We start from the raw sequence: 27,327 nt of genomic DNA, 5'->3' as shown, positions 1-27,327 counted from the left end.
AGCCGACTTGGTCCTTTCAGACAGAGGGAAAAGTTCAGCGCAGGCTTGGCCTCCTTCAGCCATGATGCAGAGCTAGCAAACGTTAGTTGCCTGTTTGTAAACAGAGACAGAGGTGCACGCCAGGGAGAAGGCTGGCAGTGGCTGCCACTGCTCTGCCTGTCAAGAATTCTCATAACTGGCTCATACCGTAAAGACGGTATAATGGAAAATTTTAGTGGTTTTGATACCATAGCTTTTTCATACTGTGGTATACTGTGAAACCAGTTATCGGCCCATGTCTCTTTCAGAGCTTGTCTGGTTACCAGGGACCGATTACCCAACCAAGATGGTGCTGTTGTGTCTGGCTGCTCATCTGCTGCTCTCCAGTCTGTTTGTTATTTTATTGTTTTTAACTTATGCTGTTTTTGAATCAAAGGCACTGCGGGTGTATGATCACCAAACGCTGCTGGATCTCCAGCCCCCGGTTCGGGGTGTGTTACGGTTATCGGCAAGACACAATACAAGACAAACAAGAACTAATACAGGATACAACAACAGAAAAACAAAGCGATAACTGAAATCCGAGAACACACTCAACATGGAACAGAAGTGGAACCAGTGCTAACAGCGGGCAAAATAAAACATCATCACTACAAAGGAACTCAAAGGCTGGGAACACTAGGACCAGAGCACTCAGGAATGTGCAGCTGCCTGGGGTCCTCTGCAGCATCCAGATGACGGCCATGCACCCAGCAAGAGTCCATCACAGGGTCAGCCATACGGCCGGATGGCCCACAGAGTACCATCTTGGTATCAGGTGGACGGTCAGCCGGCCCACAGAGTTCGACCTCAGCAGAAGGTGGACGGTGGGATGACCCACAGAGTTCCACCTTGGAATCACGTTGATGGCCAGTCGGCCCACTGAGTTCCACCATTGCAGCGAGTGGATGGCTGGTGTTCTGTTAAGATGAGTTTCCCTGTTGAATTGATATCCCCGTAGCGCAAATCGACAGTTATGTGTCGAGTTGAGCTCTCCCCTTGAGCTAAGTTCCTCTTCATCTAATGACAATATTCTGCTTTAAAGACAGCATATATATATACAAGTCTTTATTTTTTTTTAAATTGAAAAGACATGTTACTATATTTTTATGTAAAGACAAAACTTACGTGGGTTTTCTTTGGTAGTGGGGTTCATCTTGACCGGTGACCGTGTTCCGTCGAGATGAGGTCCACTGTGCACTGTGCATGTGCACCTCATCTGTCAAGTTGAGCTCACCCACCGAAGAAAAGTTTTGTCTTTACATAAAATTATAGTAACATGTCTTTTCAATTTTAAAAAAGTAAAGACTTGTATGTACACACGTTAGATGACAAGGAGCTCATCACGACAGGGAAATGCGCATGTACAGTTGCGCGGTAAAGAGGTAGATAAACTTGACGGGGGAGGTGTTAAAGTCCCGGGTAGAGAGAATTGCACATACATGCGCATGCACAGTTGCGCTGTGGAGTTCCTCTCAATGGATAGATTATCTCGTTGGGGCACCAGAGGACCAACAGAGTTCCATCTCAGAGGCAGGTGGACGGCCGGATGATCCACGAGTCCACTACACTAGACGACCAGACGGTCCTACAGGCGTCCACAGTCTCCGCAGATGAGTGGCCTAGGACCCACAGGAGACCATAGGAGTGCAAGCAGGGGGGCCACCAGAACCACAGATCACCGCTGCCGAATCCAGAGGACAGCCACATGACTCTCGAGAGCACTGATGTTATCATGCTCAACAGTCCCACCGGAATGACACAGACATAACGTCAGGACCGGGAGCTCACACACACACACACACACACACACACACACACACACACACACACACACACACACTGGGTGTAAGTATATATCCAAAAGTGAAGAATTTCAAACTGAGACCTGAGTGTGTCTGTTCGATCACACTGGCTGCTTCAGCTCCGCCCAGCCTCACCGACGAACAGTCGCTTAAAAAAGCTCCTCCCAGCAGGGTGATGTACGTCATTCGTTCTTCAGCTTTTTGCTGCACTGTTAAACCGAACAATCCATTTTAATACAACAATTAAGTTAATGTTACTCAAACTTTGAAAAAAGTTACAGTCACTCATTTCCATTAATTCAACTAACTCAAAAATGAATTGTTGTCATTACAGCTCAGTTCCTTTAAGTGCATTTAAAGTTTTGTGGAATTTAAGTGTTGGTGATGTATTTCCAGTGCATTCCATTCACTGATTTTAATTGAGTTTATGTAACGGAGGCCAGCAGGTGTCACTGTGCATATGTAGTTAGTAAACCTCACTCTCAACAGCTCAAAAGAATTCTCTGGTCACAAGGCCAGAGCCCTGGGTTTTAGCCTTCTGGTTAGACAGTCCCACTTCCATGCTGGAGATTGTGAGTTTGTGCCCCAAGGAGAGTGAATGGGCAGAGTCATAACAATCCCACGCAGAGTCAACAAGTAAACCAAAGAATGCATCAAAAATCAAATCCAAAATGTAATGCAAATTTTTTAGGCAGAAATTTATGTCACTTTTTTATTGAAAAACATAAACTAGATTTACATAAGTTTAATTAACTATAAATTGTTCATTAAATTTTTGAAAATTATTTTATCAAAGTTGGCAAACCAAATGGTTTAAGGCAATCGTTTTCGTCAAATGGTTTGAGTTCAACTAACTAATTGAGTTTTACAGTGAGCTAATCTTGTGGTTATGACTCACAGACTGAGTGCTTCACTTTTTATTTACTTTTTCGAGAACACACAAGTCTTCACCATCATGGCGAGGGTGAGACTTGTTCAGCCTCCAAAACACAAATAGAGTGATGTAGAAAACTCCATCCCAATATTGAGTATGCGCATGCGGGACCTAGAGTGCGCTGTACTTGTGATCTGAAAGGCCCATTAGAGTAACCTTTATAAAGTTGATTTAAAAATCTCACTTTTTTAGTGGATAACTGGTGATGAAACAGAGAAAAACTTCTATCACAGAAACAGGAGCTTGTAACTCCTTCAGACTTCTCTGGGTGTCTTGGTGGTATATTAGTGTCATTCTCCAACACTGCAAGCACATTTTAAATTTTTTTTTTTTTTTTTTTACGGCTGGAACTAATGATCATTGTCAATGTCGATTAATCTGTCAGTTGTCTTCTCGATGAATCAATGAGTTGTCTGATCTTGAAAATTGTGGAAAAATTGATCAGTGTTTCTTCATAAATCAAAGATATTTAGTCAATTAAGTAATCGGAAAATGTTAACGTTGAGGTATCTAAACTCAGAGAAGAGGGAAATGGAATTTATACTGACTAAAGGCTGAAAACAAAACATGGGCGCCGCATACCTGCAAACCTCTGTTCAAATCCTGTTCTTCAGACTGAAATACGGCGACCCTACTTGCAGTCTGTAATTACTCTAAGCCACTTAGGTGTGACAACACCGTGAGTTCTGGGGAAACTAAGTGCATGTGAGAATTAGGAGACAGGAAGAGGCAGTGGCAGTGATACTGGTGAGAGTGAAGGAAAGAAGGGAGAAGAACCAAGACAATGATTGGGTGGAGAGTGTAGATCAGAGGGTATTCGGAGGAAAAGGGGAGCGGGAATGAATGAGGGATGGAGATATATGGTAGAAATAAAATAAACAGGTTCAGAAGCGTAGATGTACAGTTTGTGTAAATGGAGGGAAAGAGGAAAGATGCTGATGCGTTTGAAAAACAAGTGAGACCGGGTGTGTGCGATAGATAGAGAGAGGGGGAGTGACAGAGTAGCTGCTGCTCGTTTGTGGACATGTTAGAGAGTTTGAAAGCAGCAGCAGCAGAGAGAGAGTGAGGTTTATCTGGAACACTGTTTATCCTTTCAGCTCACACGGGGAAAGATGGGACTGCAGACCCTCACCCAACACAACAGATAGGCAGCTATCAGCTCCTAGAGCTCCGGCCTGTTCCACATCCCTCTGTGCGGTGCGCGCCACTATGTTTATATGATAAAATATGCGCCTCTCTAACTTTAAATTCACTGGTGTACTGCGGTGCTTAAAGGAAACATGTAAAATTCGCTTTTGTACACACATTTGAGCCTCTGATGTGCCTACACCTACTCACAAACTGTGAAATAAGATAACCGAGTTGGGATTTTTTGTCAGCTGCCAGGCTCAGAAAAAGTGATTAATCCACAGACTGGAAAAACCCTCTGTGACGTCACACTTCAGGTTTTCTGAAAAACGGGTCTGAAGCTTAAATGGCATGGCTCCACATATTGCCACCTACCTTGATATTTCCTGACTCTGCCTGTTTACAGTTACCAAATAAGTGAGGCTAACACGTTAACTTTGCTTCAGGGCCCGGTGTTTGTTTAATGCCAGGTGGTCGTTTTCTTAGCTTTAAATATTAAAACGTATGGCCAGCATATTGCCTTCATAACCACTGCACCATCAGTGGGCATAATCTCACCAAGCTACCTGCTAATTACTGGAAACCTGATGTTTATGGTGCTATATAAATTAAATAATACTAAAAATTCACTCAAGGAAAACTGACTTCTTAGTTTGACAGTTAGTACAAGTGACTGAACAGCAAGCCATCTCTCCTATTCATTATAAAATGTTCAGAAAGAACAAAAACAGTTGACTTGATGAGGCTGAGTCCATAGCAGCTAGCAGCCACTGCTAGCAGGGCCCTGACTCCAACACACAGCTGTCACTCAAAGCAACCATGCTACTAATCTACAACTATAAGCAACAGGTTCAGCATAGTGCCCCACAGCAGTGTGTACTCGAGGTTCTTGAAATGGAGCAATATCTCCACCTGGAGGACATTTATCATTAATGCAGATACAATAGAAATTTGCCAAGAGCTCCACTTATTGAAAGATGGAAGATCATAAAAGGCTTAGAAAGCCGCAGATTGGCCACATCTGTCATTCAAATTTTGACTCCAGAGTGAGAGGTATTGCAATTTTAGTAACAAAATACATGTACTTTCTAAAATGTAGGGACCATTCTCCACAATCCTGTTATTTTGATAAATATCTATGCTCCAAATGTTGATAATGCCCAGTTTGCTGATAACCTTTTGGGGATGATGCCAAATTTAAATACACACCTTCTGATTTTTGGTGATGATCTAAATTGCATTAATGACACTTCTTGATAGATCTGTCTCCAGCATAAAAAAAACTCCTCTGCTATGTCCAAATGTTTTTTCAGAATTATTGACTCAAAACGGATAAACTGATACTTGTAGATTTCATAATCCACAAGCCAGAGAATAATGTTTTTTCTCCCATATTCATTACACATATTCGTGCAGAGATTTTTTTTTAAATTAATGGCTCTTTATTTTCAAAAATTCAGAATTACGAATATCTTGCAGTTGTCATCTCAGATCATGCACCTTTGGCTCTTGATATTGCCTTGTGCCCTTACCATACATCTTGATCTGCTTGGAGGTTAAACCCCTTGCTACTCACTGACTCTGCCTTCTGTAAGTCCATTTCATCTTCTATCGATAACTTTTTAATTGTTAATAAATTTGCCGCCTTCTCAAACACTTTATTATGGGAAACTCTAAATGCTTATCTTAGAGGCCAAATTATTTCTTATTCATCTCACAAATTTTTTTTCCAATATTTATTTCATTCATTTAAAAGAAAAACAGAAAAGCAGAAATGAATATATTACAAGACATTGAATGAAAAGGAGCAGAGGGAAGAACAAGTCTTATATTTTCTGCCCCTTTTTACAATATAATCTTTCAATTTTAAGCATCATTATTCAACATTATTTAACAGATTACATTTTTTTGACTGTCACATACCACTGACTTATTTCATAATTTTAGCCATTATTTAAAAGATTACATTTTTAACAGGTTACATTTTAGACTTAAAACATTTTAGACATTATTAACAGATTACATTTTAGACTTTGTCACAACCCACTGACTTATTTCATAGTTTCATACTTACTTAATACATCTAGTTTAATACGTTTTTTAAATAATTTAGGCGACCTTGATTCTTTGATTTCTTTGTTGAGGTTGTTCCATATTTTTACACCATTCACGGCAATACTCCGTTCCTTTACTTTGGTTCTCAATCTTGGTTTTTCAAAGACTTCTATTCCTTTCAAATTATAACTACTTACTCTTTTTTCAAACATATTTTGAATGTTTATTGGTAAGGTATTTTTATTAGCTTGGTGCATTGTTTGTAATATTTTCAAATAAACTAAATCATGAAATTTAAGTACCCTATACTTAATGAATAATGGATTAGATGGATCTCTAAAACGACTATTGCTAATCATTTTTAAAGCTCTTTTCTGCAGAATAAATAATGGTTGTGTATAAGTTTTACATGTTGATCCCCAGATTTCTACACAATAAGTTAAATATGGGACAATCAATGAATTGTACAATGTTAATAAACCATAACTATTTAACGAAAATTTTACTTTATGCAAAACAGCAATGGCTTTCGCTATTTTTCCTTTTATGTAATTTATGTGTGACTTCCATGTAAGATCTTCATCAATCATGACTCCTAGAAATTTTGTTTCTTTTACCCTTTGTATGTCCATTCCATCTATTTTTAATGACACATCATTTTTTTCCACTCTGTCATTAAACAATATTAAATTTGTCTTATTAAGATTTAGTGACAATCTGTTTATATCAAACCAATGTTTAACTTTTTCCAACTCTGTATTTATCACTTGTACTACTTCCTGTATATCTGATCCAGAGTAAAATAATGTTGTATCATCAGCAAATAATATGCTGCCAAGTACTTTAAATACATTCACAAAGTCATTGATATACAAAATAAACAGTTTGGGTCCAAGTACCGACCCTTGTGGTACTCCTTAAATAATGTTACACAATTCTGATTTAGTATTATTTATCTGAACAAACTGTTTTCTATTTTATAAGTAGCTTTTTACCCACTGATGTGCAATACCTCTAATTCCATATTGTTGTAACTTGTGAAGCAATCTTGAGTGGTCAATAACATCAAAAGCTTTTTTCAGGTTGATAAAAATACTTACAAAATAATCCTTATTATCTATTGTTGTTGATATTTTCTCTGTTAATTCCATAATTGCCATAGCTGTCAAATGTTTTGTTCTGAATCCATACTGAGCATTATTTAAAATATGATATTTCTCAATGAATTTGTTCAACCTTGTCACAAAAACTTTTTCCATAATTTTAGAAAACTGTGGAAGCAATGATACTGGCCTGTAATTTGAAAAATTATGTTTGTCTCCATTTTTATATAATGGGACTACCTTGGCAATTTTCATTTCATCTGGGAAAATTCCTGTTGACAGAGACAGATTACAAATGTAAGTGAATGGTTCAATAACAGTTTCTATTATACTTTTTACAGTCATCATGTCTAAATCTTCATAGTCAGTTGATCTTTTGCTTACACAGGTTTTTACAATATTTCTTATTTCATCTTTTTCCACATTGTCAAGGAAAATACTATTGACCGTATTTACAAGTGTATTTAATTTATCTTCTACTATTAGTTTATTTCCCACCAGACTTGATCCCACATTTGAAAAATAATCATTAAACTCATTTGCAACTTCTTTTATGTCATATATCTCTTTATTTTCCTTGACAAAGTAATTTGGAAAAGTTGATTTCGCTACATCACTTTCAATCACACTATTTATAATTCCCCATGTTGCCTTTATATTATCTTTACTCTTATTTAATTGTTCACTATAATAATCTTTTTTTTTGTTTCCTAATTATTGTCAATAGTTTATTTTTATATTTTTTGTATATGTTTTCTGTTTCCTTTGTTTGCATTTTTTAAAAGCACCTATATAAATAGTTTTTCTTTACACAAGCATTTTTTGTTCCCTTAGTCAGCCATGGTTTATTTACTCTTTTCTTACTAATTTTTATTAATTTACAGTTTTTCTTATATGATTTCATCAGTATTTGCATAAATGAATTATATGCTACATTAACGTCGCCGACATAAACTTCTTCCCAATTTTGATTTTTAAGGTCATAATTTAATGCCTCTAAGGCTTTTACTGACTTATCTCTTTTAAAATTTATAACAGTTTTTTTCTTGTACCAATTTTTGTATTTAAATATTGAAAAAACTGGTAAATGATCACTAAGATCTGTCATCAAGATCCCATTCTTAATAATTTCATCTGTTTGTGAATATATTGTCAATTACAGTTGCACTTTGCGATGTAATTCTGCTGGTTGGTTTTGTTATCAAGGGGAATAAACCCAAACTATACACTGAATTCACAAAATCACTTGTTCTTTGGCAACTGGAGCTTTCTATATTAAAGTCTCCGCACATAAAAAGCGTTTTGTTTTTGATTTGATGGAATAATTCTATTATTTTATCTGTAAATTTCACAACGCAAGAGTCTGGTGCTCTGTATACACAACTGATTAGAATATTCTTAGATGTTTCATGTACCATTTCCACTGTTACAATTTCTATGAGATCATCTATAATTGTCATTTCTTCTACAATTGTACATGTCAGATCTGTTTTTGTGTACAAAGCAATACCTCCGCCTTTTTTATCTCTTCTGTTTACAAAATACAGCTCATATCCCTCCATTTGAACATCAGCCATGAGGTCATCTTTAAGCCAAGATTCTGTGATTGCAACAATGCTGAATCTATTTTTAAACTGATTTAAATAATCTTTTATTTTTGACATTTTACAATACAAGCTTCGGCTGTTTATATGTATGAGTGACAGGGTATCTTCTGTTATTTTTTCACTATTTAGCTGTTCTTCCATATAATACTCACAACCAATTGTTTTTAAGTCAAATATACTTTCATCAATGTTGGTGTCTATGTCATATATTTTATCATCTGTTTCCATGTTTGATCTGATTTTTTTTTGGTCAAATTACCATCTGGCGTCATACTTAATTGTCTATTCAGGTCTGTATTTTGTAAGGTCATCCATGTTTTTGATTTGTATACCATATGTTCCTTCTTTCACTCTAATCCACACCCCACAGTTCCAGACCCATGTAGCACAATGTGTTTCTGTTTTTTTAGTAGTCTTGCTTCCCTAGCAATATCTGCATTTTTTTTTCGTTAGATGCTCATTTATATAGACACTTGTTCCTTTCAGATTCTTTGCCTGTCGTAATAATTCATTTTTGTATTTTCTGCTTGTAAATCGTATACTAATGTTAGTTTATTTTTACTATCTTTGGATGGAATAGTATGACAGTCTGATATAGTGTCTTGATTGATGACAACACCTTTTTGATATAAAAAATTTGTAACTTGTTGTTCCAATGTTTGAAGTTCTTCAGGTGGTGCATCCTCCCCATTGGCTCCACTAGAATCCACTACCCTTGCATAAGACCGATGTTTTGTTTCTAAACCAGATATTATAACATCGTCTTTTCTAGAGTATTGTTCAAGTTCATCCACACGTTGTTCAAGCTTCTTAATAATCTTGTCCTTCTCTTTAACAAGATTTTTGAGCTCTTTATTCTCCTCCGTCAACTTGTCTAGATTAGACATATTTTTTGATATATGGTTTAATGAGGTCTTTATCTCCTCTATGTCTTCCTCAAGTTTATCCGTTTTCTTAGGTGGTGCCATGTTGACTATTGTGGTTTATTACTGGCCACTATTAATTGTGAAACAATTCTCACTTATAGTCTCCACCACCACAGGTCTGGTCGCCACACACCGCCCCGCCCCGATGTTAACCTTGGATATAGCTGCCACCAGCCTCGGTCATAGCCGCCGTTAGCCTTGGATGTAGCCGTTGCCAGCCTCGGATATAGCCGCCGCCAGCCTCGGTTGTAGCAGCCGTTAGCCTTGGATGTAGCCGCCACTAGCCTCGGATGTAGCCGCCATTAACCTCGGTTGTAGTGGCCGTTAGCCTCGGATGTAGCCGCCGCTAGCCTCGGTTGTAGCGGCCATCGCTAGCCTCGGATGTAGCCACCGTTAGCCTCTGTCAGCTCTTCTTTTGCCTCTCCGCCTGGGCACCGGGTCCGCCACCAATTTTAAAACTTAACCGTCAATATGCCCAGAAGCCTTCCCCAGAAGTTTACAAGCAACGTCTCAACTTGCAACATGAGTTTGACTTGATCTGGTCAAGAGAAGCTGATCAGTTGTTACTACTACAGTCTCATGTAATTTGGCAGGTGTCACGTTGCCACCCGCCAAATTGTACAAATGAAAAATACATCAGGTACAGTTATGCTCAAAGGTTTACATACCCTGGCAGAATTTTGTTTTTTTTGGGGTGGGGGGGCATTTTTTGGAGAATATGATTGATAGCACAAAAACTTTTTTCTCTCATGGTTAGTGGTTGGGTGAAACCATTTATTGTCAAACAACTGTGTTTACTCTTTTTTAATCATAATGACAACAGAAACTACCCAAAAACCCTGTTCAGAGTTTACATACCCCTGTTCTTAATACTGTGTATTGCCCCCTTTAACATCAATGACAGCTTGGAGGCTTTTGTGGTGGTTGTTGTAGATGAGGCTCTCTGATGGTAAAACTGCCGCTGAATATGTCTTGAACTTTATTTACATCAATTATGAAGAAATACAAACAATATGGCACTTCATATGGGGAAATCTGCATGGAGTAGATAGTTCTCAAAAACTGAGTGACTGCATAAGAAGGAGAAGAGTGAGGAAAGCCACCAAGACAACCAGAGAACCCAGAAGAAGTTATAGGTTTATGTAGCTGTGACTGGAGAAACTGTGCACAGTGCAAATTTTGCATTTTGTATCACCAGTTATCCATCTTCATGATGAAGTGGTATAGAGGAGGATTTTATTCAAAATAAGACCTGAAAGTTTAGCTACAAATTGACAGAAGGTACCTCTGAGATGCAAGCCTGGATTTGATCTGTTTTGGTGAAAGAATATCCTTCTCCGCTCTACTCCACCTGATTTAGAAGCATGGTGTCTAACCAGATCGTTACTCTGGATGGCATTTCCCTGATCTCTAGTAATACTGTGAGAAATCTTGGAGTTATTTTTGATCAGGATATGTCATTCAAAGCGCATATTAAACAAATATGTAGGACTGCCTTTTTGCATTTACGCAATATCTCTAAAATCAGAAAGGTCTTGTCTCAGAGTGATGCTGAAAAACTAATTCATGCATTTGTTTCCTCTAGGCTGGACTATTGTAATTCATTATTATCAGGTTGTCCTAAAAGTTCCCTAAAAAGCCTTCAGTTGGTTCAGAATGCTGCAGCTAGAGTACTGACGGGGACTAGCAGGAGAGAGCATATCTCACCCGTGTTGGCCTCCCTTCATTGGCTTCCTGTTAATGCTAGAATAGAATTTAAAATTCTTCTTCTTACTTATAAGGTTTTGAATAATCAGGTCCCATCTTATCTTAGGGACCTCATAGTACCATATTACCCCATTAGAGCGCTTCGCTCTCAGACTGCGGGCTTACTTGTAGTTCCTAGGGTTTGTAAGAGTAGAATGGGAGGCAGAGCCTTCAGCTTTCAGGCTCCTCTCCTGTGGAACCAGCTCCCAATTCAGATCAGGGAGACAGATACCCTCTCTACTTTTAAGATTAGGCTTAAAACTTTCCTTTTCGCTAAGGCTTATAGTTAGGGCTGGATCGGGTGACCCTGGACCATCCCTTGGTTATGTTGCTTTAGACGTAGACTGTGTTTCATAATTATTGTATGGCCTTGCCTTGCAATGTGGAGCGCCTTGGGGCAACTGTTTGTTGTGATTTGGCGCTATACAAGAAAAAAGTTGATTGATTGATTTAAATGAATGTCATGGGAGCGTGTTTTTTTTTTAATATTATTATTATTATTATTTTGGTTGGTATATTTTTGTTGTGAAGATTCAGGTTGTGGCACATTTATGTATTTTGATTACACTTTCTTTAGGGCCCCTTCACACATAGTGCGAATACATACAACTCCAGGGCAACTCACAGTGAAACAGCTTGTATGATCGAACCATGAAACATCGCAGCAATGGGCAGGCGTGCTCAATGCCGGTGTGACGGTTTTGTGCACGTGGGAACACAACAGCCTTTCACAGCAGATGTGTGATATGTAACCACATCGCGCAGCTGCTGAAAAAAAGTTACATGCCACCCACGGGACTCAAACCCGTGCCTTCCAAAAGCTCTGATTGCCAGTAAGAAACTTTACCACTGAGCTACAATCATAGTCATGTAAAAGTTGCAGGAACCAAGCGGACAATACAAAAATGATCCGTCTCTTCCTCTGTAGATGACCCATGGTCAGAGTCATGAAGGGGCCGTTAAATAAACCTGGTTAAATAAAAAGAAAAAACACCACAGGATTCAAAGCCACACACTCTGATTACCAGACAGAAACTTTGCCACTGCTACAATCACTGTCTTGTAACAGGAGCATGAAATGGGTAAATTCAACAAGCAGATAAACATATTTTGTAAACAACAACAAAAAAGCGTGATAACTGACCAAGCATTGTTTGGTACGGCGTATTTCTGCTGTTACGTGACTGAAAGTGCCATATTTGTTGTACTGTCGGCTTGTCTTGGTCTTGCGGCGTGCCACTCACAGCCCTCATGGTCCGACACGCGTGTCCTGTGAGACGTGACATTCAGATTGCCTGCAGCGTGTCCAAATGGACTGACGGTCCATTTCTCCTCCCATCGCAAAAGTGATATATGTTTTTGTGTATTTCCACACAAGGACACACATGCACATGTCTGTCAAAACACAGGACGTGTGCTGCAGCTGTGATGTCCAAAACCAGAGATGTCTCAACAGCTGTGGGCAGCGAGCCACGCCCCCTGTCCTGTCAGCGCACAGACCAAGATGTCACTCTGTGATCAGATGAGAGATGCCTCGTCTGCGGGGGGCGAACCACACGCACAGATATGTTGTGGGGGGAGCCAACACTCTGGCACGTCACATGTACACATGTACAATTTTACTGCCAGCACGGCAATGATTGTCTGGAGACTGCTGTCGTGTTAATTGTACTAATGGTCACACATTTTCTAAGTGCCATGCGAGTGGTGTTAGATGTTTGTGCATGTCACCTGGAATTTGGCTGACACATGCCGCGAGAGGGTTCGATGGGCTTGCACAGCAAGAACTTAATTTGTGGAGGTGCACTGTCTTTTTTTCTCCCCTGATGCACTAGTATTACGTTGCTGATAAGAGTGAGGAATTGGTGTACTATGTTGTTGGCTGCACAGACCAACACAATGCGTTGCCTCTGGTTTCAGAATGCAGAAGAGTTGAATGGATAATGGTAAAGTCAGCAAAATCATACATGTATACATTCAGACAGCTTTGAGCCATATCTTCTACCTGGTGTAAAGTCGTGCACCAGGCTAGCACTCAACCAGTGCAGTTGTCGTAGTCATTACACCCGTGTTGTGTACTATACGTAACGTGTAATTACACTCATTCTTTCATAGGTGTGCTGGATTAAAATGAAGTGTAGTTTGGCAGAGTGTCCACATGTGTCAGCAAAAAGCTGTTACACCATGGATGAAGAAAAACCTGGTGCAAAGTCAACTTCAGAGTTTTTTCTGCTGTTTATATGATGCAATACTCAGATACGCTCAAATAGTTGGGTTTATGGCACATGTACCCTCTGCTTGTGCTCACAAGGATGCACATAAAGCATATCATACTACCAAAAAAATTCAAGACCATGAAATGAAAATAAATGTATTTGAAAAATTTAAAACTTCAATAACTCTGGTTTGTAATATATACTGTTTACACTGGTTTTCTACCTCAAGGTCTTGCTGTTGGATGGCACTGTACCTGAACTAGATGCATTTTAGACCATGCGCCATTGATCGCCAAGATAGGGTCTTTATTTTAATCTGACTGCTTTTTCAAACTGGCAATAAAGGTTTTCCTCAACGGCATGCCAATACCTGTTTATGGCAAAACTACAGATGAGGGGAATGAAAGTTTAATAAATAATTGTCCTCAGTAATTCTTTGTCTGTTTAGCTAAGGCTCATATTGATATAGTTACTTTTCTAGAACTTTCCTGGTGAATGTGTGTAACATGAACTCTTATCATGTCAGTTCTTTTACATGAAAATTCAGTAAGGTATAGTTTCTATTATACTTTCCAATTCTAAGGTATAACTCGATTAGTGTATACTAAAGTATATCTAAATATCTAAAAAAAGAGAAGAGTAGAGCCACTTAGGTGCCTGGTCTGAGAGATGGTAGGTTGAAAAGCTTTTTTATCCCATGGGAACTCTCCCTACCCACCCAAGTCGCTCAAGAAAATGGACAGCATGTATATAAGCGATATTTACACAATCAGCGTATTAAGCAACATATACAAGAAATATAGTTAATACATAATATTTTAGGAGTTAGCTTCTAAAACCTAAATATTCATACAGGAGAAGATTGTAGTATACGTTTACCTAGTATGTAGACTTGTTGGAAAACTAAATTATAGCTAGTAGGCTAAACTTTAAATATTGTTATTTTATTATAGAAACAGAGGCTATGATGTAATATATCTTAGGTATCTATCTGAAGTTCATCCTGCTAGCTTACTATAGGAAGACTCTACATGCTATCTAATGGAAACCCCAAACTTAGATACTATTAGTTGATATCATTAAAGAACCCATAAACTGAAGAACCATTAAAAATCTACACCATGTAAAATAAAAGTGTAAATCACGAAAGTAAGCTAACTATAGCTAGATGAGCTACCGTTAATTTAGCCATAGCTTGCTAGCCAACAAAGTAAAACAAAGCTGGTAACTAGCATATAAAGTACAATAGTGTCATTTAACCCTACAATAATGGTGTTAACAAATACATATAACAACAAATGTAAACAAAAGTGTGTATTAACATTAGCTAACCAAACAGAACAGAACCGACTATATTGTTAGCTATGACAAGCGGTGCTGCAGCCGGCTTGATAAGTTAACGTTAGCTGTTAGTTTTAACTAATTGCACCCCACTCTTACATTTTTATCACTAATGGCCCTGTCCCACTGGCGTTTATGAGAATTTGCGTGTGGATTGTGCACAAAATTGGCTCATATTCGCTTAACATCTGCAACATGTGTGACATATGCTTGTATGAGTCGGCCAACACAAGCACATGTCCGCAGTTATCCGCAGAGGCAGGATTTTTGAGCTGCAAAAAATTTTGGCTGTGGATGACATCTGCCTTACATACTCCATACAGACTCAATACATACACAAACATACTCAATCTATGCGCTGTATATTCTCCATCATCTGCTGATATTCGCAATTGACAGGGATTTGCGGCTTGGCAGCGGACTAGGACAGTGTGTAAAACGGATATTTTGCGTGCCCATCATGTCCACATCACGAACTAAAATAAGTTGTAGCGGCTGCATACAGATTGGCCATGAATAAAGCGTTTTTATTACTTCTGCTTTGCATCTGATTTGCGGTGGATGCAAATCAGATGTGCTGTGTTCACAGCTGGATGCCGATCTTTGTTCTACCGGCTGCCACGCGCTCTGCGCTGGATGCTGCCTATATAAAATAATTATTCGTGGTGGATTAATCATTTTATTCTGCAAATTGCCTGTTGAAAATGGCTCTAATCACCTCCTGAATCACAGAGGGAGCTGCAGCTGGGTCGTTTGTGCGCTTGCACTCGCGAACGGCCCAGCTGCAGAAAGCATTTTGAGCCGTCTAAAAAGGTAATTATTTGACTTGTTTATATAGTCAAGGCTTAATAAAACAATTGTGTGTTTTTTCCTTCTTGTCTGCAGCTGTTACACTATTTATTCCTATGTTTATAACAGATTTAACTTCTTGTTATAATCATTCAGATGAGCTGCACTCTGGTGCGATCCACTGACGTCACCACTCGCCCTGTTCACTGCTTGTTTAAGCTCCTTGGGGCAGCTGTAAGCGCCTTGGGGCAGCTGTTTGTTGTGATTTGGCGCTATATAAATAAAATTGATTTGATTTGATTTGTTTACTCCAATCAACTTGTCCAAGTCCAGCAGTTTCTCCAGAGGCTGTATTGTTGGTATGAATAGTGATGCAGACGGCCCAAGCGTGCTTCATTTATGACCACAATGCAGATGCCATGCATGCGCAACACGTGCGCAATGCATCATAATACACCCGTAATACTGCCGTGATAATCGCAATGCGTCTGATCCGTTTCCTTACTACATGCGTTATACAACCGTGATTGTTCATCATATAGTCGCTATATATTATTAATATATCCGTAATTCATACTGGGACATTTGTCATTTTTGGCCATTTTTGTTGCGGATGACAACGAACGGCCGTACTTTGTGTACTCAATTCATGCACAATTAATCCTCTCCCCAGTGGGACAGGGCCCTAATATAATAATATTAAAAAAAGAAAAAGGACATTTGTATGTATTCACAACCATAAAGTATGCTGAAATGTACTGTATATGGAGACGATATAAGTACCTTAGTGAAAGGATACTGAGGTGGAGGCTCTCGGCTACAGTGGCATGTAGGCCAGGTTAGCCTTTATTCAGTAAAACTGAATGTAGACTTTGTTGCTGCTGTGAATCATTGAGGCCATTTCACCTCCTCCTACACATCCCACATCTAATTAGTCTGCAGGCAGTTTACCATGTTTTGCTTTTGGAAAACATTCTTTACACCCGTCTGTATTTTGGTAAAAGGGCACACTTTGCAAAAAGTATGTTAGTGAGTCACTAGAATGAGTAGAGATGTGAGCTCAGAGAGAACGTGAGTATTATAGCTGATATGCAAACACAGGTTTTAACAATAAACAGAGGCATGTCTCGCTCACATTCAGGCCCCTAATCTGGACAGATTAGCAAATAGTGACTTTTAAAGCCACCCTGATGAAGCTCGCTCATTAGTGTTGTCGATACAGTTGTTGCTGCTTCACTAGAGTACGTATAATGCTCTCTTGTAACACTCAGGGAGAGACAAAGAAAAACTAGATGGCTGGTTGTATACTCTGCACAGCCATTGACTGGATTGGTTTGTCCAGTGTTTCCTCCATATACATTTTGATGATTCAGCGGGGTATTTATTTGATGAGTTTACGTGTTGATGTCTAAACAAAATTGGAAAACATTAGTTTACAGCAATACATTTGTCAATTCACCGAATAAGGTTTTCTCTATGATATAAGATTTTGTGTATCTGACAGTGCTCTGTCTCATAATAGAAATTAAATAAAAAATTTAAAAGCCAAGATGATAGGGTGCATAAGTCATGCTACGCTTTGGTATAATAAATAATAATGAGTTTTATTGCTAGTTTTCTTCACACAAGTCAGGGGATGGATACATGAACATTTCCAAGTCACCTAATATGTCTTGGACTTTATTTACATCAGTTATTAAAAAATACAAAATTTTCTTTCACCAAAACATCAAATCTAGGCTTGCATCTCAGATGTACTTTATGGAAAATTGTAGCTGAACGTTCAGGTCTTCTTTTTAAGAAAATCGTCCTCCAAACCACTTCATCAGGAAGCTGTATTTTATATTTTTAATTAATTTATAAGTTGCAGAGATCTGCGTTCAGTTTGAATTTAAAGAAGATCATTTTAGATTTTTTTTCTTAAATTTCATTCCAACTCATTAAAAAAAAAAAAAGCCTTAAAATGTCTTAAACCAATCTTGCCTTAATCTGTAGGAACCCTGGCTTATTACTGCTATGGTGCCAGCTTTAAAAGCATTTCAGTCTCCACTTAAAATATGCATGTCTGTTTCTGATGGATGGTGCATGTGATATACCCTTCTTAAAGGCCAATCAGGCAATGATTTCCAGAAAACAAAACAAAACATGTTTTTCTCTCATCATTGCCGCTGATTTCCTCCTGTTTACAGAGAAAAAAAAATCTAGGGGACACAGTGCAGTCCAGATGACTTGAGAATGACGTGACAGTGACTTTGTCTGACTTCTGGATATTACGTAACAACAGTGAACAATGGATGTTGATAAATCACCATGAATCAGTCCCTGGTAACCAGACAAGCTCTGAACAAAGGAAATGTCTCAACTTTGCCAGTTGTAAAACATGACATCAAATAAATGTGGCAAATAATAAAAACAATTATTCACAAAACTTTCTCATTTTAATTTCCTGCACTTTCAGTCAGTATCATTATAGAAACTTTGCATAATTTATTACCACGTTCGAAAATTTGTCAGGTACCTATTTTATAAACACTACCCATTAGTTATAATGTAATTTCAGAAATAATTTTGCTTGTTTGTTCTACTACCCGTCCAAGGTGACTGGGCCAGTTTCCACCAAACCTTCTATATGCATGTAAGATGACCCCAGAATTGTTCCTAAGAGGTTTGTGTTGGCAAAGGTCAAGGTAATTGCAGTCAAAGGTAGAAATTTTGATTTATCTGTCTGTCTGTTCCCTGATTCCTCTAAGGTCTTTTGGCCTATTTCCACCAAAGCCTGTGTATGATTGGCAAAACAAACCCTTTAACAGTAATTCTTGTGTTGACTAAGGTTTAAATTATGGTTTTCAGTGCCATGTCCATCGGTTTTGGCACACATATGAACATGGGTTCTAGAATTGGCCAAGTAAGGTCAATCTTTGCGACAAAATGGAACTTTTTCACTCAGATTTTTGCCAAAGGTGGCACATATACAGTAGGTATGTTGTATGGCTGGCGTGCCTGGCTGCCTTTTGTTTCTGTCTTCTGTTCTGTCTTTTGTTTTTCCTTCCAGGTGGCTTGCGTTCAGGACTGAGTGGCTGTGTGGCTGAGTTAATCAGGACCTCACCCTGATCACCTGAGGCTGGTCATGTGCAGCTCGTCAGGACTCACAGCTGTGGTGCATCTCTATGGATTGGGGCATGGTTGCATTTAAGGCTGGAGTACACAGTGTGTATTTGCCAGAGACTCGACCTTGTGACCAGACGGGTGAGATCGTCATCTAGAGAGCCATCTCATCATCATGGATGCAGAGACCGTACCAGGTTTGACGCCATGGTCTGTGAAAGAGGAGGGGGTGAGGTCTCACGCTCGTCAGCACACTTCCTGAGGTACTTTAGGTTTTGTGACTAACATTAGTACAGTCAGTAAATGTGGTGTCCCTCACACCTTATTATATTGAGCTGTTATGTTAGTCGTTTAATCAGCTTCCACTGCAGTGGAGAATGTGAAATGGGTGTTCCATGCCTGCAGGGTGGGAACCTGATTGGTGATTAAGCCAGGAAGTGTTTGCTGTTTATGTACACCTTTGAGTGGTCTCTCTGTGTGTGGAGTGGTGGACTCACATGATGGTGTCTTCTTTCACAGACTCGGTTGGTCGCGGCCACCTGGGGGGTGTCGGCGGGGTCCTTGGGTCCGAACTGTTCTGGCTCCGGACCGTTTGTGCTGCTGGGAGCGCACCGCTGTTCCACCACACCAGACCGCGCACTTATTTGTTTGTAATTCTGCACATCACTGTTATGTTATTAAATTCAGTTATCCTTTGTACCGTGCTCTGCTTATTTTATACTGGGTCTTACTTCGAACGCTGGTCGGTCCTCTGCCCGTGTCCGACACATAACAAGGTAGGTGAATTCTGGAATAGCCCAGACAAGGTCAAAATTTCCAAAAGTTGATCATTGGGTCCAAGAAAATGTCCGACCTGTTTGATGTGCTTCTCCCAGGTCCTTTGGCTGAGTTGCACCAAACGTGATTTGTCAATGAATGTTGCCCCTGAAATTGTCTTTAAATATTCATTTTGACAAAGGTCAAAGAATTTGATTTCAACCAGATTTGGACCAGATTTTTCATACATTTAGGTGGATTCTCGAAGGACCATCATTTGGGTGAAGGTCCACATAATTGGCGTCAAATATCAGCTTGCCATCGTTCTTGCTATCTTCATGCCCATGGCTCCTATTGCCTTGTATCAGTGAAGACTAAGTGCATATATCAGGTCATGTGTGTATTTCTGTATTGTCAGTGGAAGTTGCTAGCAAACGGCCCAAACAAGGGTTATACTTTAGGGTGTAAGGAGACAGAAAATAGGCTTGAAGCATCAAAGCACCAACATCATGTATTAAGAACTGTGTATACTAAATCCAACAAGATTCAGCCTTTGGCTTTCATCTTTTGTTCTCTAGTTGTATAATTTTCAGAACCACAAATGCTGATGAAGCTCTCATATTTCAAAGCTCACCACATTATAAATGTCAGCCTATGCTTACAGCATTGCCACCAAGTTGGAGGCATTTCTACACGTGTACATGCTAAGTGAGCTGTGCGTATACTGGAATAATTTGACTGACTTTTTGCAAATGCAGTATTAAATTACAAAACTGCAAAACAGTTCTTGACATGATGTCTCAGCCTTAGAGGGGTGTCTGATGTACATCATAAATGGAATTTATAAACTTCCAAATAATCATCAGTGAATGATTTACTGAGTGTGACACAACAGGATTAACTGAGATGCATGTTTTGCCCAAATGGCTCTCTAGGCAGCTAAGCGACTCACAGTTTTGCAGATGTAAATTTAGAGAAGTATCAATTAGTAATTATTCTTTGTTGGAGGTAAATAGTGTAATGTTCATGATATGATGTTTACAAAAGCAAAAGTTGAACAAAACTTCTGTAAATTAAAATTTTTCTATTAAGTGGGGAACTTGTAAATTCGCACACAATAACATAATCATGTCAAAAATATTGCAAAAATTTAAATTAGGGAATAACCTTGTTGTGTCTGATGATCTGCAGACGTTAATGCTGGATTTTTTACGGTCGCAAATTGAGTTTTACCTGTGACGTGTTAGTGGAGGCGCTAAAATGGATATTTGCGACTGTAATCCAGCATTAACATTCACAAATCATCAGACACAAGGGGGTTATTCCCATTCTAATCCAATTTCATCATTTACACGGTTTATTTTTCTGTAAGTACTGTAATTCGGTCGGGGAAGCTTACCATAGCAACAGCGTTTTCATGCCAAACTGGAAATTCTGTGAGCAGACCCACAGATTTCTCCTTCTCGTCAACTGCATTGAGTAATTCTGTGTCAGTATCCACATCAATACTTTCATATGATAGATTAAATTCACCCATTTCTGCACCGTCGTCGCTGCACTAGTTCCTCTCACTGTCAGCTGACAGCGCCATTATTGACATCTGCGTAGCAACACAGTCAGGGCGCGGAGTAATACATCAATTGTGAAACGATCGAATATTTTGCCAGCATCAACGCAATATTTTATGGTTTGAAAATATCAGACGATTAACCAATCAGATTTGCGGAACAAATGTAATTGGATTAGAATGAATGTTTAATCCCTGCAAAATCAAGACATGGTTGATGATTGGCATGTTGGAATCATCATATATTCTGCATGCATACTTGTGCCAAATTAGCATGAAGATGCATGCAGGATTCACTGCGACGATCCCAGCCAGCCAACACAATCTCACTAAAACCAGGGCTACTTGAGCAACTGATGGCATGAGGAAAGATGAAAATATACATCTTTAAGAGGAAGGAGGAGAGAGAGCGGGAAAAGTGAGAAACGCATCTAAACACAGAGGTCAAAAGGACAGAAGATACAACCGGGGAGTAAATTTGTTGGAATGGGATCGTGGAGGAGGGATGAGGAAGAGGAGATAGTGTTGAGACTAAGATAGGAGGTTTAGAGACTCCACGTTAAGGACATACACAAGGAGATGGAGAGAGATGACAAAATAAGATGACAGTGGGGGGGGGAAGCAGATGGAGATTTGACACATACACCTCCACATCCACAGTGTGAGCCAGTTCTGCTTTTTCCTAGGAATCGGCTCAGTCAGGGAGGGGTCAGCCATTTATCCTGTCCCATTACTGCGGACACCGCTGTGAAATTGTCCAATAAATCAGTGTCTTAGGGAAGCATTGCTCCCCCTGTTGACTTCCTGCTTGCTCATCACCCAGCCAGTGCTGCAATTAGCACTCAGCCAGCGGGGGCTCCAACGTGGGGGGGAGAGGACCCAGAGGTCGACACAGATGCATATTCGTGGACAACCGCGTGGTCTTTTGCAGCATTTTGCACCTCATTGAAATGTAGTAGTTATCATGCTGATTATGATACTGATTATCAGCACGCAGGATGGAGGCTGGATTCAGTTTTATTGTGCTTCTGAAAGCTTATTTCCCGCATTTCTGAGCCAATATATCTAAAACATTATGACATTGGCTGCCCCTCCATCCCTAACCCTGCACCCTGTCAACGAAAACTCTGATCAAATCTTAATAAAGGCGGTTTTTGAATAAACTTGATTGACTTGATTGACAGCCAGTGGACCAAACTGTGTGTTTTTAAAAAATACACACACTGCTTCGCTGTATGCGCAGTAAGTCTATTTCAGATGATCAGTGTGGACCCTCTTTCTCTTAAAAGGCTTTATTTTACTTTGTGTGTCAAGTTGGAAAGTTGTAGCTTCTTGTGCTACATTGATTGGCTCTTACACAGCTTATGCACCTGCATACTCTCGCACGCCATTAACTTAGGCAGTGGACGCTCTCGTTTTGGCCAAACATCGATGTACAGTTTCTGTATATTCTGTGTTAGTATGTGCCCGTGGCTGACATGCTTGATGAATTCTGCGCAAAAAGTAGTTCCCAGTTATAATGAGTATATCTCATCTAAATCAGTTCTAAGGGCCCCTTCGCACATAGTACGAATTTGGCTGAATTTGGGACAAAGCAGGAATCGTATGCAATACGTGTAAAATCGGAGCTGCCTCCAACGCCTCGTACACCTGTTGCTACAACTATTCACGCACACCAGCGGCTGAAAGACAGAGTGTGCCCTGTGAGAGCCCATTTGATCCCTCTTGCGGCAGATGTCGGCCAAACACACAAACATCTAACACCGCTCTCTTGGCACTTAGAAAATGTGTGGCCATTCACACTGTTAGCACAAAAATAGTGAGCAGACGATCACTTTCAAGCTGGATGTGAAATTTGTCTAAGTGCCTGCTAAGTGCAAAACAGCAACGCACATGTGACGTGCCAGAGTGTCGGCTTCTCCAGCAACACGTGACGTGCGTGTGTTGTGCCTCCGCCCCCCCATCCGCAACACATGTGGTGGATGTGTTGCGGATGGGGGGGAATAACTAAATAGCAATAAAAATAACTAAAAGAAATGATCATATAACACAGACACAGAGTGACACGCTGGTGTGTGCGCTGAACTGACAGGGGGTGTGTCTGCTGACAGCCGCAGCTGTTGAGATCTCTAGTTCTGGATGTCCCAGCTGGGGAACATGTACCGTGTTTGGACAGACATGAACTAACAACTGTCCACTGTGACGCGCGTGTGTCTGCTTGCTGTCCTCATGTGGACATACATAAAAACATATATCGCTGTTGTGATGGGATGCAGCAAGCGAGCGCACAGTGTGCACATTGACAGGCTGCCCCAGGTGAAACGGACCATCAGATCATAACACGCAGCGGGCAATCTGAATGTCACGTCACCCACGTGAGCTCTGTTCCACATGACGCGGTGTCTGTCCTGCTGCGCGCTGTCCACAAGAGACATGTGTTGGGCAAGACAGGTGCACGGGGCCGGCTGGACACACCAGGCCAGTAGATGTGGACATAAGAGTGCACTGGTCCATTCATGTCATTTCATGACTGTACGTCTGTAACCATGGATCATCTACAGAGGAACAGACGGTTCATATTTGTGTTGTTTGCTCGATGAGACAGATTTAATAAAATGCAATGTTTTTATCGTGTGTGGTATTATTTTTTAATACGTTTATCTTCTTGTTGATTTCAGGCATTTTTCCACCCTTTTCGTAGGACAGCTATGGTAGTGCAGTGGTAAAGTTTCTGACTGGCAATCAGAACTTGCAGGTTTGAATCCCGTGGGTGTATTTATTTGTATGTATTTTTTTTTCACAGCAGCTGCACAATGTGGCTAAGCATGCACAAAACCTTCACAGTGGGATTGTTCACGCCTACCCGACCACGTGTCCCTCCCGACATCAGCTTGATGTTTTCGTGGTTCACTCATACAAACTGTTTCGCCATGATTCGCCCTGATTTATACTTATTTGTACCATGTGTGAAGGGGCCCTAAAATTTACCAGTAATAAAATTACATAGATAACTGAAGTCTGGGGACGTTCCAGCGCCACAAACAGGCCTGGCATATGTACTACAATGTTAAATGGAGCTTCGAGGACCAGAATGCCTTAAACATTTTTTGGTAGTCGAATTATCTGAGTTACTCGACTAATCGTTTCAGCCCTAGTTTGCACAAATCTGTAATAGAAGCCAACCTAATGACATGTCTAATGCTTACAGGCAGTTCTGGCCTGATGTTGGGAAGTGTTTATTTTCTTTCTTCAACAAGGAAAGAATTCTGCCATCATCGGCTTTTGTTGACTTGTGTGGTCTTCCAATATAGTAACTGTAGATATCTTGTACTGCTGTGTTACATAAATCAAGGGCCAGTTTCATTCCTTCTGGTTCTGTTATACTGTATGTCTGCAAACTTCCCTGCATCCTCTTTAGAAATAAAAAAAAGCATTTTCTCACTGTTATTACTGTGCTGTACCATTCAGAGGACTCACTACTAAATTTGTGGTTCTGTGAAACTGTAATGGTATTTTCTAGATTATCAATCAGCCAAAAAAAAGGAAATCACATGATAAAGTCAAAAACATCTGCAGCTGAACACAATCACTATGTTGCACTATACCAATAAACAGGGGTGTCTGTGAGATTACTGGAAGATTGCATCCCTACTAGTGAACTAAAGAGAATGTCTAAAATACCTGTGGATGTAACACAGTCACTGTTTGTGTCTCATCTGAAGATCAGGCGGTTTCAGGAGACCCTTCACGATGTTTTTTATTGTGAATGACAGCTGCACACTGAGCTGCATCAACTCCTAATTGGATGTTCGGTGTCTTGATTCTTGACTCTGGAATTGAGCATTTTTGAAAGGCACCTGCAGTTTCCTCAACAATGCAATCAGTCACATCCGAGCCTTTGTCTAGTGTCATTGTGTATGTGCATGATGAGAAGTGAATGTGCTGTTGAGTACTTGGGGCTGTAACAAAACTGTCACCATAATAAGAGAGACTGGCAGGAACACTGAGGAGTTTATCACTCGGTGGAGAAATGATGATTGTAACTGTATGCAGGTGAGTGATTCATGGAGCTGCAATGTGTTGATATGTACGCAGCCTCTCTGAAAGGCACCGGCTTATTGACCTGAACAAGATGCTGAGAAGTGTCAGGTAATATCATCGCTTTCAGAAGGAGTAGAGGTCTATGACTCAAAATCTCTTATATATATATATATATATATATATATATATATATATATATATATATATATATATATATATATATATATATACAGTAGTGTTCAGAATAATAGTAGTGCTATTTGTCTAAAAAGATTAATCCAGATTTTGAGTATATTTCTTATTGTTACATGGGAAACAAGGTACCAGTAGATTCAGTAGATTCTCACAAATCCAACAAGATCAAGCATTCATGATATGCACACTCTTAAGGCTATGAAATTGGGCTATTAGTAAAAAAAGAAAAGAAAAGGGGGTGTTCACAATAATAGCAGCATCTGCTGTTGACGCTACAAACTCAAAACTATTATGTTCAAACTGCTTTTTTAGCAATCCTGTGAATCACTAAACTAGTATTTAGTTGTATAACCACAGTTTTTCATGATTTCTTCACATCTGCGAGGCATTAATTTTGTTGGTTTGGAACCAAGAGTTTGCTCGTTTACGAGTGTACTTGGAGTCATTGTCTTGTTTAAACACCCATTTCAAGGGCATGTCCTCTTCAGCATAAGGCAACATGACCTCTTCAAGTATTTTGACATATCCAAACTGATCCATGATACCCGGTATGCGATATATAGGCCCAACACCATAGTAGGAGAAACATGCCCATATCATGATGCTTGCACCACCATACTTCACTGTCTTCACTGTGAACTGTGGCTTGAATTCAGAGTTTGGGGGTCGTCTCACAAACTGTCTGCGGCCCTTGGACCCAAAAAGAACAATTTTACTCTCATCAGTCCACAAAATATTCCTCCATTTCTCTTTAGGCCAGTTGATGTGTTCTTTGGCAAATTGTAACCTCTTCTGCACATTTAACAGAGGGACTTTGCGGGGGATTCTTGCAAATAAATTAGCTTCACACAGGCGTCTTCTAACTGTCACAGCACTTACAGGTAACTCCAGACTGTCTTTGATCATCCTGGAGCTGATCAATGGGTGAGCCTTTGCCATTCTGGTTATTCTTCTATCCATTTTGATTGTTGTTTTCCATTTTCTTCCACGTGTCTCTGGTTTTTTTGTCCATTTTAAAGCATTGGAGATCATTGTAGATGAACAGCCTATAATTTTTTGCACCTGCATATAAGTTTTCCCCTCTCCAATCAACTTTTTAATCAAACTATGCTGTTCTTCTGAACAATGTCTTGAACGTCCCATTTTCCTCAGGCTTTCAAAGAGAAAAGCATGTTCAACAGGTGCTGGCTTCATCCTTAAATAGGGGACACCTGATTCACACCTGTTTGTTCCACAAAATTGACGAACTCACTGACTGAATGCCACACTACTATTATTGTGAACACCCCCTTTTCTACTTGTTTTACTAATAGCCCAATTTCATAGCCTTAAGAGTGTGCATATCATGAATACTTGGTCTTGTTGGATTTGTGAAAATCTGCTGAATCTACTGGTACCTTGTTTCCCATGTAACAATAAGAAATATACTCAAAACCTGGATTAATCTTTTTAGTCACATAGCACTACTATTATTCTGAACACTACTATATATATATATATATATATATATATATATATATATATATATATATACACTCAACAAAAATATAAACGCAACACTTTTGGTTTTGCTCCCATTTTGTATGAGATGAACTCAAAGATCTAAATCTTTTTCCACATACACAATATCACCATTTCTCTCAAATATTGTTCACAAACCAGTCTAAATCTGTGATAGTGAGCACTTCTCCTTTGCTGAGATAATCCATCCCACCTCACAGGTGTGCCATACCAAGATGCTGATTAGACACCATGATTAGTGCACAGGTGTGCCTTAGACTGCCCACAATAAAAGGCCACTCTGAAAGGTGCAGTTTTATCACACAGCACAATGCCACAGATGTCGCAAGATTTGAGGGAGCGTGCAGTTGGCATGCTGACAGCAGGAATGTCAACCAGAGCTGTTGATCGTGTATTGAATGTTCATGTCTCTACCATAAGCCATCTCCAAAGTTGTTTCAGAGAATTTGGCAGTACATCCAACCAGCCTCACAA

The sequence above is a fragment of the Thalassophryne amazonica genome, chromosome 4, assembly GCF_902500255.1.
Source record: "Thalassophryne amazonica chromosome 4, fThaAma1.1, whole genome shotgun sequence".
NCBI lineage: Eukaryota > Metazoa > Chordata > Actinopteri > Batrachoidiformes > Batrachoididae > Thalassophryne > Thalassophryne amazonica.
The sequence above is the reverse complement of the archived record's forward strand: the minus strand, read 5'-3'. Positions refer to the sequence as shown.